The sequence below is a fragment of the Pinus tabuliformis genome, chromosome 8 (genome assembly GCF_031772625.1).
Source record: "Pinus tabuliformis cultivar Carrire ecotype Pingquan chromosome 8, CPIR1, whole genome shotgun sequence".
Taxonomy (NCBI): domain Eukaryota; kingdom Viridiplantae; phylum Streptophyta; class Pinopsida; order Pinales; family Pinaceae; genus Pinus; species Pinus tabuliformis.
In genome coordinates this window covers 939,280,248-939,292,278 of record NC_142294.1, presented here as the reverse complement: position 1 = coordinate 939,292,278, position 12,031 = coordinate 939,280,248, and the positions used below count along the sequence as shown (strand labels likewise).

At 41.8% G+C, this 12,031-nt stretch overlaps 1 pseudogene; it reads right to left on the bottom strand.

Annotated features, from left to right (window-relative positions):
- The window catches only part of LOC149238590 (G-type lectin S-receptor-like serine/threonine-protein kinase At1g34300 pseudogene), a 68,732-nt pseudogene extending 60,358 nt beyond the window's left edge, over positions 1 to 8,374 (bottom strand).
- Between the last annotated feature and the right edge of the window lie 3,657 nt (positions 8,375 to 12,031).

Below are 12,031 nucleotides of genomic sequence, written 5' to 3'. Positions count from 1 at the left end.
TAAATCTCTAGATCTTAGACTTCTCATCCTTGAGATAAGGCACATACCTCAACATCTCAAGGAACTTGCTAGTATACTCATCATTTGACATAGAACCCATATACAGCACATAAAACTCCTTAGCTTTGTTGTCATAGTACCTCTTCGACAAGTACTTCTTCTTGAAGAGTCTCTCAAACTCATCCCAATCAACTCTTCTTCCCAAATTCCCTTGATACTCTTCACATCTTCCCACCAAATATCTACTTTTCCTTTGAGACTGAAGGTGGCTATCTTGGCTTTCATGTTCTTTGAATAGTTTTGCAATTTGAAGAATTTATTCATCCCAAGCAACCATGCCTCTACATCGTCTTATTCTTCATCTCTCCATCAAATGTAGGTGGCTTTACTTTCTTGAACTCCTCAGGCATGTACTCACCCCTCCTATAAGGATGATGACTGTGATGTCTGTGATGATGTCTCCTAGATGAGGAACTAGAATGATGCCCATACATAACAACCATCTTATCATGTGTATCCAATGATCTGCCACCTTTAATTGTACCCCCTCTATCCAACCTATATCCCAACCGAGACCTACTATCATAGGCTCCATTTCTTTTCTCTTCCTACTCTTGACTGATCCTCAACTATCCCTATCTCTACAATTCTGACAAGTTGTGAAGAACTATTGCATTGACCTCTACCTGCTTCTCCTGAGCCCTTGCAAGTCTTTCTTGAGCCTCAACCAACCTGTCATTGTTCACTTTGCAACTTCTAATCTCTGCCCTCAAACTCCTTAATGTATCTGCTATACCAGGAGAATGCTCTCCTCCTTGCTGCCCAACTGATCTATAGGGAGAATCACAAAAACTGTAGTCTACCATTTTTCTCGTCATCTTTGCTTTTCTTCTTCTTGCAGGTGTACCATGTCACATAAACAAAATAGATACCAAAATAAAAACCATACCTCATTGATGTTTAGGGGAGGCTTATCACATATGAAATATGTAACAGCCCTAGTTAAAAATCCATGTAAATATAAAATATAAGGCCATGGTCATCAGACACATATTCCAAGCTGAATGGTGAGAAAAACCATCCTAGTGGGGTGTCACTTCAGTTTATTATGGCTAAGGAAATTGGCAAAGGTAATGGCAAAGTCTTTAGAAAGGCATGAGGCATTTATTAGCATTTTATTTATGAAAATAAATGAAATTAGGAGAAAAGGAAATTGAAAGGCCACAGGTTGCATGTGAGGAGAAAATTGAAGGAAAATCATGGAAATTGAAGAAAATAGAGTCCTCTTTGATAAAAAGGCTTTTGAGGATCCATTGGCAAACTTGGTCTGGACAGGTTTTGGTGAAGCTCTCTTATATTCTCTCTCTCTCGTACTCTTGGACACTTAGAGTTTTCTTGGAGCACTCTTGCAGGAGTGTGGCATACTTGGAATTTGGAGAAAGAAGGAAAAGGAAGAGCAGGAAAGCACAAGAGGACATCAGGATCAACAACTGCAACGGGTTTTGTTTGCAGGTATTGAGTTGCATGTCTATTTTCCTCATTAGTTTTGGCATGCATGGCATATGCATGTGGTTTATTGGTCATGATATGTCACTGGCATGGAGGATTACCTCGATTGACAGTGGATTTGCCTAGTGTTGTAGCGGCTGCAACACCCTCCAAAATTTTGGTTTGCATCAAAATTTTGAAGCCTTCGTTGGTTTTTCCCATGATGGTTGCAAACACTTGGGCTCATTCCATGAGCTCTTGTCGAGTCCTTACACCATTTTTTCTTGATCAACCACTGATTATCTTTTGGCATGTTGATTGCTATGTCATGCTTGCGATCTTGTTCTCACAATTTTGAAGGTTTTTTTTTGTGTGTGTTAGCCTCGCTGGCAAAAGGCCCAAAAACCAGATCCATATATGCTCTTAAAGTCTCCAAGATTTGCTCAAGATCATCCAATGATCAAAATCAACGCAAGAGGAGAGCCCTTAGAACGGCGGAAATACACTATTGGGAGGCAAAAAACGCTTGAAAACCATGAAAAAACCAAAATCGCAAGCTTAAACATTGAAAGAATAGTAGCTGTTAGATCTGGCCGATAAACGGCCCAGATCTAAGTGGCTAATCGCAATCGGTGCTGCAAAGAGGATGACTTAAGGATGGGCGCAAGACACCGTCGATCAACGATCTCCGATGATCGAATCGGCGGGTCGCATTGGCAAGGTATCAACTATTTAAGAAAGGGCCCTCGGCATGAGCGATAAGTGATTGCGATCGGATCGCATCGCTATATCGCAGCGGAGCAGCACCAATGGGCAAAGCCTTTATACCTTCGTATGGGCGATGTGATAACCGGACCCGATGGTTGTATATATAACATTTGATAATATTTTAGGTTCGCGGGTGGGCCAGTTTTAATGCATTTTCAGTGTATTTCGTTATATAACGAAATACAAAGGAACACAGGGCAGCGCCAATAGCGATGAGTCCCGGACCCGAAAGGGTTCGAAAATGAATATATCTATATATATATATATATATATATATATATATATATATCAGGTCCGCCTAAGGCCAATTTTCAGTGTTTTTAGTGTTTTTACGAATTTTAGGATACGGGGAAAATATAAAGCGACCAAGCAACCTACGATAGGCGACAGCAACCCAAAGGGCGGACCGATAGAAGGATAAACCATTTTTGAGGACTTTTGAAGTCCGAAAAGGATAGACAAGGGCGGGATTTCTCAGTTTTGCTGTGTTTTCTGTTTAAAACAGAAACAGTCATTGTTTTTGACAGAGGTCCACAATATGGCAGCGTTGTTCTGTTTTAATAGAAATCATGCATTGTTAAACCTTTGAAAGGGCCACAACACACGCAGCTCATCCCCAAACCAACAAAGAGGCTGAGAAGCAGCACAACGCAACACAGCACGCGCAACTGTCCAAAACAAATAGAAATATCAAAGGCCACAGCGCAGCTCATCAAAACAAACATCATGGGGCATCTCTAGCTTTAGAGAGCTCCCGGACAATGCATCAAACTACCTGAAGGTGGTTATTCCTCTGTCAGAAGGAGAAAACCTCCGAGCCATGCTTGCCTATTGAGGGAATCAATCAGTTAACAAGACTGGTCAGAGAGATTAAGACTCTGAGCCTTTGAGAGCTCAGGAGCATTGTAAAAGGCCCATAAAGGGCTGAAAACTAAATGTAGCAAGGGTTCAACCTCTGGAGATTACTGATACTCTATTCCTTCAAGCTTCTCATCTTCATTCTAGTCAATACAAGCTTCTTTTGATGTTATATGTTCAATGTCCATTTTCTTCTTCTATTCTAAGCTTGCACTTGAACAGTTTGTTCATGTTTTCTTTTGTGTCTAAGCCCATATAACTATCATCTTATCTCTACTTTGATAAATTGGATTTGCAAGCTTCTTTTACTTTCTGTAGCTGGCCATTCATATGTGTTTATATATGCATCTACTAGTACAGGTGGTATTCTCCATCTATTCATTGAATTTACAAACTATTGAGCATTAGTGGTCTAAAGCCTTGTAGAGTTGAGGGTGTTCTTGCATGTCTTGAGTGAGAATAGTGTTGAAATGGTTATTTGGATTGATCCAAACCATCATTCATTCCAATAGTTCAGAAAACAATATTGAAGATTATATGTTACCAGGCATCTCCGTGCTGCAACCTAGGAGAGTTTCCTGGAGTGATAACAGTGTGCATGAGTTATTTTCACTCTGTGAACATCGCTCATACTCACACACAAAGTTGAAGCATTGTCGCACAAGTGTCATCGCGTTCGTTCGAAGATCTATCTCAAGTGTCGTGCTTGTCGCTCTTAAACTTTAAGATAGTCTCAGTGAGCACATGTTTGTCTTGTTTTTTTTAGGTGTATTGTCGACAATTCATGCTAAGTGTGTGACCACAATTTCATGTATGCACAAGTTCACTTTCTCTTATACTTAGCCATTTTTTCTTGAAAATATTTCGATCGGACAACCCTCCTTCAACCGAACCCTAACTGAGTTGCACTGTCAATCTCAGCTCCCAGTGACCCTTCTCTGCTGCCCAGAACTGCGCATATCTTGGGATTGTCCTCCGGGGTAGCCTGCACTGCACAATCCTAGAAGTGAGCAAGCCAACAGTCTCCTAGAACTGTGTAGAATTCGTCCACAAGTCCGATCGAATCTACGCTTCCCGCAAGATCACTCATCAAGCCTCCCTCTGGTTTACAGGAAACCTGAACTACATTGTGACCCCGGGCTGCAATTCTCTCCAAAATTGCACAGACATGCCTAGTTGTCCGTCCTACACTGCCTACAAAAATTATGCAGTTATGTGAGTCAGGCCTTTGCTCCCTAGGACTGTACTATTCTAAGAAATTGCGCAGATCTGACAGGTAGGCCCCCTTCCTGACTTGCTCTGCTCTGTCCTTGAAAATTTCACAGTTTTAACTGGAACTCTCCCTGCTGCCCCACTTTGCACTCATCTTGGAAATTGCACAATTGTTTCGAGAAAGCCCCTACTGCCTACCTAACACTATCCCTCAAAATTGCGCAGTTGTGACCAGCATCTCCCCAAAGCCAAATCTAGCCTTGCTCTAGAAAACTACACAGAAATGTCTGCCAGTGCCTCCTGTTGCCCGCTCTATCTTCCTCAGAGAAATTGCGTAGATTCCCAACTGGACCCCCAGATGACCTGCCCATTCCTCATCCTAGAAACTACGAAAATTCCCCAGTAGTTCCTCCCGACACCCTACCTTGTCTTCCTCCCAGGAACTGTGCAACTTTTCACAGCTGGGTTCTGGTGGGCTCCAGTATTGTAGCAATAATGCTACAACTCCTGGAGCTTCCTATCTCTAATTTTATCAACCCGGTAGTTCGTACAAACTTGGAAGCGACGGTGTTGTATGCACAAGTACTAGCTCTTGTCGCAGCTGTCACTTGGTCAGCTGGCACAAGTCCGCTAGGGCTCAAGCCAACTTCTATAGGCTCACAGAAGAAGCTTTATGAATGATGGACGAAAGCTAACTCAAAGGAGACTAATCTACTTGCGAAAAGAAACTGAAAGCCAAAAGGAAACACAAACCCTAGCAAACCCTAATTCTACTAGCTAGTCCTACTGATGCAAAGGAAAGAATGCAAACAACGAAAATAGATGCCATTACTTCTAGGAAGGTAAAATTCATGTGTCTAAGTTATCACTATCTGAAGAAAACATCTTTTTGTATTTTTGATTAAGTTGTTGAAATTATCATGCATGTGCTTCTAACTAGTTTTCCACTGTGCAGGGATGGATCAAGGGATGAAATGCTTTGGGAAAGGTTGGGATGGTACAGAGAGAGTCTAAGGGATCCCTAGTATCCTTTCTGAGAGTTTCACAAAGTCTGGATGACATGCAACCGTGTTCATGAACTTCTACAGGAAGTCTGCAGGGGCTTCTACAGGAAGTTTCTACAGGATGTTCTGTAATTCTTCTACAAGATGTTTACGAATTGGATTTTTGAGGATGGATGGTTGAGGGAAGATGCATGGATGGTTATGGAGGTAGGATTGGGGTCTGAAGTGACCCAGGAACTGATGGATGGAGTGGTGAGATGATGTGGAAAGCTGACTTGGCTTGAAGGTAGTTGAGACAACAATGGGGAAGAAGGTAAGGTTACTTGGCAAAAGAGAAGATGGGAGATGAGGGAACAGACTTGGTGATGGAGGAGCTGACCTGAACGAGGCTCAGATGAACGAGGAGGTGATGAAGGTGATAGAGATGCCCTGCACAATGCTTATTCAAACAAATCAATGAATTCTTGCAAACAAACCAAGTCCTAGCTAACTCAATCCAACTGTTAATGAATGAGTAAACAGCAGCCTTGTTTGAAAAGAGAACCATATACATCACATGAGCAAGAACATGCCAAAAGATCTAAATGCATAACAAACTCCTACCAATCTATTATAAACATGAAAAGCTACTTGAACCATCAAAAGAAACCTAAGTAACAAAGCACGAATTAAATCTAAAGAGCAAATTTTATTTCAAGAACGCAGCAAACACATAAAGATAAACAAGGGAGGTACTGGGCGCTTGAGATGGGCCCAACCCCAAGAACTACAGCCTCCCAAGAGAGATTTAGAGCTGGTGCAAAGCTGGATCCATCTTTATTAATCAAGAAATGAAAAGTTACATCAAAACTGTCCACCTGGAGAACTTGAACATGAGCTGAAAGCAAAGCTAATCTATTGCATAAAAATCGAACTACAAACTAGCTAACTAATGGCTAAAACAAAATGACTAACTAGCTACAAAATGACTAACCACCAGCTAACCAAAATGAGGCCCCAAGCCTTCTTATTTATACAATTTGAGGACCCAACAATCCTCCTAAAAGTTAGGGACTTGGCTGCCCAAGACTTGTAGTTAACAGTAGTCCAACTTGACTTGCTTGGCTGCCCTTGGGCTGATTCATTCGGTGGCCCTTGAACTCCGAGCTGATGGTGGAGAATTCGAGGTAAGGGCCCATAAATGAGGGGGACACCTTCCTACAAATCCTCTAGCTTGCTCTCCCACGAATTTGGCTGCCAAGTGCTCATTAAGACCTTCAAATTTGTCTCCAAGTTGACCAAAAAGGCTACACAAAGCACCCATTAGACTTGTTGGCATAATGACTAACCAAATTCACTCTATTAACATGCAATAAACAAATGAGAATGGTGGATCAAGTCAAATTAGGAGGTTGGATGAGCCCAAATAATTGTACATTTTTGGGGCTCATCATCACCCCCCTACTGAATGTGTTGCTCATCCTCTGAGCAACCAAATCTCTCCCCTTGTCTTTGATGGCCTTGGTGACTTCCTTGGCTAGCATCTCGGCCGATTTCTCCTTTGGCTTCCCGCTTTTTAGACTTTCCTGTAGAAACTGTTCGCTGGCTTCCTGTAGAAACAGTCTCTGTCTTCCTGTAGAAGCAGTCTGCTAACTTCCTGTAGAACCAATTTCACTGATTTTACTTGCTTGGCCGAGGGTTCCTTCTCCTTGAACTGTGCTGCCTGAAAGCTGACGAATCCAACATGAATGGCAAGTCTAATGTATTATAAAAGCACACAAGTACAATGAGCTACCCGAGAATAGATAGTGCATGCCAAATCTGGATGGGAAAGAGTGTTTCCAGGCCTTTAACTAAATCGAATGGCATTCTTATTGAACTCTACTAAGAATTGATAACAGAAGCAGAACAGAACATATACTGGTACACAACAAATGGCATGGAATGCTCGAACAGTGCTTCCATGTATTGAAGGTGGTGTCCAATTTATTAAAGATAATAGCTGGTATATGATCTCATCAGATCCCCATAATGCAGCTGCTGTGTCATTTGTTCTTTGGGGCAATGCTGTAGACATAGCAAGGTTTGCATAGGTATTAGCAGCTTCTTCTCTCAAAGTAAATATAGTTGACAGTGGTGTGCATAGAAGGTCCAAGATGGGTCAGACCACCCCATCTTTGATCATTTGTAACGCATTCTCAGGTAAACTTGAAAGATTTTGAAGTGCCCCAATGGCTGCTAACTTTGACTTCAAATTAACATTTGAAATCATTTCAAGAAGTGGAAATACAACTCCCTCTTTGAGCAATGCAGCGTTGTTTTCATCTGTTAAACCTATCTCTCACAACTTACTTGCTATAACAATCTTCATTGTGTCAGACCCTTCTCTCAGGTTCTGTATCAAGGGCTTGAAATAGTTCGCCTGTGTCATTTGCACTACATTATGCTCACTGTATGGGAGATTCTCCAGAACTCCGTTTGCATCCTTAGCAGCTTTAAGATTGTCGCTATTTGACATTGTTACAAGGAGGGGGATACAACCTTGTACCTTGCCAATCTGTTCACACACAGCCATATCCTTTGAAAGCTCTAAAAGCAGTTCCACGGCTTTCATACCCTCTGCAATATCACGTGCAAGTGAACGAACAATAAAATAGCATGATCCACCTCAGCTATTTTCACCTTTCTTCAAGCTCCAAACTTGATGAAGAGAAACTCAGGCTTCGCTGCTCTGCTGCACTTTCCTGTAGACGACATCCTGTAGAAACGCCTGTAGGATGTCTCTGCGCCTTTGAATGATCTTTGCATGCGGGAGAATTGTTAACAAGCCCAAAACTTGATGAAGGACGTGAGTTTAACATTTGCAAGTGTAAATGAACAACAGTTAGCAAGTGTACCTAAACAACAATTACGTGAGTCTTCAGCCGAGCGTTCCTTTATTCACTGCGTGATTTGTGGTGAGGTGGCAGAGACCTGCACTTAGCCCATGCAAACTGTTCGTCCCTTGCAGTTCCATCTGCCTGTAATCTCTTACCATTTGTTTCACTGGAGTTTAAACTATCCATAACTGGCTGTGTTTTTTTTTAGTTTCACGTGAATGACCATGCTGCGTGACTGCCAGCTAAGTTCTTAGGGACGACAATCAGCTGAACCTTACTAATTCGTGGCTTAATCCCACCATTCCATTAATTCATGTAGTTTTCGAATTAAATTTATGCGATAGAGGAATGAGTTTGTCACATACCTCGAAGTGGAATGGCTGCCGTGAGCTTTTTGCTGCTGCCTGCTCTGATTTTGCTCCTGCATGCTTAGTTTTCCTGATTGCATATGGCTTGGCTGCTGATCCTTGATTGCTTTTTTCATGTGCAGGTGTCCTCTGGCCAGATCTGAGTGCATGCAATCATTTCCACGTTCAACTCTGCCCGTTCAAGCTGCTGCTGCTGCATGGTCACAAAACCAGACTTCTTTTTGCCATTTCTCCCAAACAGTAGATCGGTTTGATCTGAAACTTGGTGAGCATGTTACTACCATCATTATGCATCTCCCATATCAAATTCGTGATCAATGGATGCATGGATTTCAAGAAAAATGGCAAATGGCTGAAGATTTCAGAGGTCGATTTCTCGGAAACCGTGCCTCGGAATCGGCTAAAACTGCTTGGGTAGGCTACTATCACCCATGTGCATCTCCCCATGAAACAGGTTTTGAAACGGATGCACGGTTATGGAGAAAATGCAAAAATGGTTGATGGTGATGGAGGCTGATTTCTTGGAAACCGTGCATCGGAATTGCATGAAACTGCTCAGGCATGTTTTCATCAACCTTGTACAATCCCCCATAAAACGGTTTGTCAAATGGATGCATGGTTTTCAAGTTATGGCAAAAACAAATTCTGCTCTATGTGTTTTTGCTTCAAGGCACTTTGCATTTTGGTTGCATGGTATGACAAAATGAATTTTGGTTGTGATGCAGGTATGGAGATGATGGAGGATGAGTTGGAAGACTGCATGAGGACTTCTGAACCCTTGAGGAAGCTAGCATGTTTGCCAAACCACTTTTTGAAATGCATGCCTAGTTTCCCACAATTTCTACAGGAAGTTCCTGTAGAAGCACAATGAGAAGCACAAGGAGGTGAAAAAAATGATGGATGAAGGCAAGGGATGGACACACAAGTGCTTGCAGGCCTAACCAATAGACTCCCACCATCAGATTCACTTTTGAAATTGGATTTGGCTCGTCCAAAGGTTCTAAAGGATGTTTCCTGTAGAAATACAGGGCTTCCTATAGAAGACACAGTTTTGAGGAAAGAAGCATAATGACATGAAAAAAATGATGGAAAAGTGGTGAGGAATGGAAACATGGATGTGGGTAGGCCTCATGGACATATTCCAAGCCTTCAGGTCCTCCTCGGAGATCAATTTGGCTTTTTTGTAAGCTTCTTGTAGAAGATACGAAACTTCATGTAGAAGGCACAAAAACTCCTTTGTCTTTGATTTGAGTGCTCCTCCTGTCATGAAACGTCCTTCTTTAACCTGCAATGTCATTGCTGCAACATGAACTTATTCAATGGAGATTAGCTTTATTTTTCTTTTTCTTTTTTCTCTTTTTTTTTTGAAAAACAACTAGGGCGCCTCATGGAGGTTTTCACCCTAATTGCCTGCCTTGGGTGCCTCCAAGGGAGGTTTTCACCCAAAGATCTTTTTCTCTTTTCTCTTTTTTTTTCCAACCCATTGACCGCCTCATGGAGGTTTTCAATCAATGAGCCAATCTAAGGCGCCTCTGAGGAGGTTTTCACCTTAGATTTCTATTTTCCTCTTTTTTCATTTTTTTTTTTCTTTTTTCTCTTTTTTCTTTTTTTTCTTTTTTTTTTTCCTACCCTACCCTACTTGAAAAACAAAATCATTTTCAAGTATAAGAATACTTCCAATGGAGCCATGTGCACATCGAGATTAGAGACAAGATGATGTAAAGGCTCGGAATGCATGCTTTGACAACTATCCAACTTTCAGAGACAACATGATCTGACTTTGAAAGTACAAAACATAGCTGAGGAGGAGAGTACTGCTGCAACTTAGTGACCTTCTGAAACCATATCTCAATATAGCTTTGATATCCTTGGTCATCTTGCTGATTTGGATCATTCTTCATGTCACCTTCTATCATGACCTTCTGATCTTCCTCTTGTTGTCGATTTTTCTCTGGAATACATGGAGGATTTGATGGTAACCATGAGGGAACTCTCTCGATCTCTGATTCTGATCTCTTCTCTTTATCAAGTGCAGCCCATGGTTCTTTGATCTCCTCTTTTGAATCTTCTTTTGTTGGATGTGATCCTTCAATGCTTTCAAGATGATCTCTTTTTTGCAATGCTTTTCCTAAGCTTTGGTGAACATCATTGAGCTCACGAGGAATCATTTGCACATGTTGTGCCTCAGATTTGCAATTGGGTTGAGCTGCTTCATTGCATGGTTTTGGAAATGGAGGTACGGGTAGCTGAGTGGAGGTGTGAAATTGAGATGGAGATGGATGGCATTGTGGTTTGGTAGGCATTTGGGGTTGCCTTGGTGGAGGAGGAGGCGATGGTTGTGGATGAGTAGGTGGTGGAGAAAAATGAGCGGGATGAGAGTTGTACTGGGGGCTCCACTCCTGATAAGTTGCATTCCACTGAGGCTGTGGCTGAGCATAAGAGTGAAATGAATGAGCAACTGGTTGGGCATAATATGGATTTGTGAAGGAACAAGGAGAATATGACCAAGGAGGAGGTGTAGACCAGGAAGGATGAGCAGGGGGATCCCAAGAAGGCATGAAAGTGGCTTGATAAGGGTCATAATAGGTCTCGGGTATCCCTTGCAGTTCCTGCTGGTAAGATCTAGGTCCATGTGGCCTCCTTTGGTTCATATAATAGAGTGATTCAGTGGCTCCCTTGGCTCTTTGATATGCAGCTTTGATTCTGGGCAAGGAAGGGCATTGATCTATAGGATGGTATTCTTCACATACAAAACACACTTCTAGGGAGTGTATTGGACATTCGTTCCTAGGATGCTTTTTAAGGCATCTAGGACAAAAAATGACCAAAGCCCTCTTGGCTTCTTCTTGCTTCTTTTGGATCCGCAAGGTATCCAGTTGCATGGCAAGAAACTGCCTCATATCACTCTTGAAATCTTCGATCTGATTTGAAAATTCATCTTTGGACAAGGGACTGCTCTCAACATTTCTGCTTGTAGCCATTTGCTTCAGAGGAATGTTTCTTCTTCTTCTCCCCCAGAGGTTCTTCAGATATGTCTTGATGTCCACCCAGGGGTTCTTTCATCACAGCCATCGAAGAAGAACGTTGGCTGTGTGAAGCAGTGGGGGTGTTGTGCAATCATTTTTCTAACTTATCTCTACTCCTACAAAGCATGAAATGAAATCTTTTTGGTTGATTTTTTTGTTTTTTTTCTACTTCTACCTGCAAAACTAAAATAGATTGAACTGCAACTAATTGTCTTGCTAAAATGAAAATGCGGAATTGAAATGAAAGCAGGAAAGGACTAATCTATTTTGCTCAAATTGAAATTGCGGAATTGAAAGGCTAATCTAGGAAAGCAGGAAATGCTAATCTATGAAAGCAGGAAATGTCTATGCTACTTTTGCAGAATGAAAATGAAATAAACTACTGAGCAGAAGGTTGTAGTAGAAAATAGAAGAATAGCAACAATCACCAATACTCTGCCGCTTCCCCG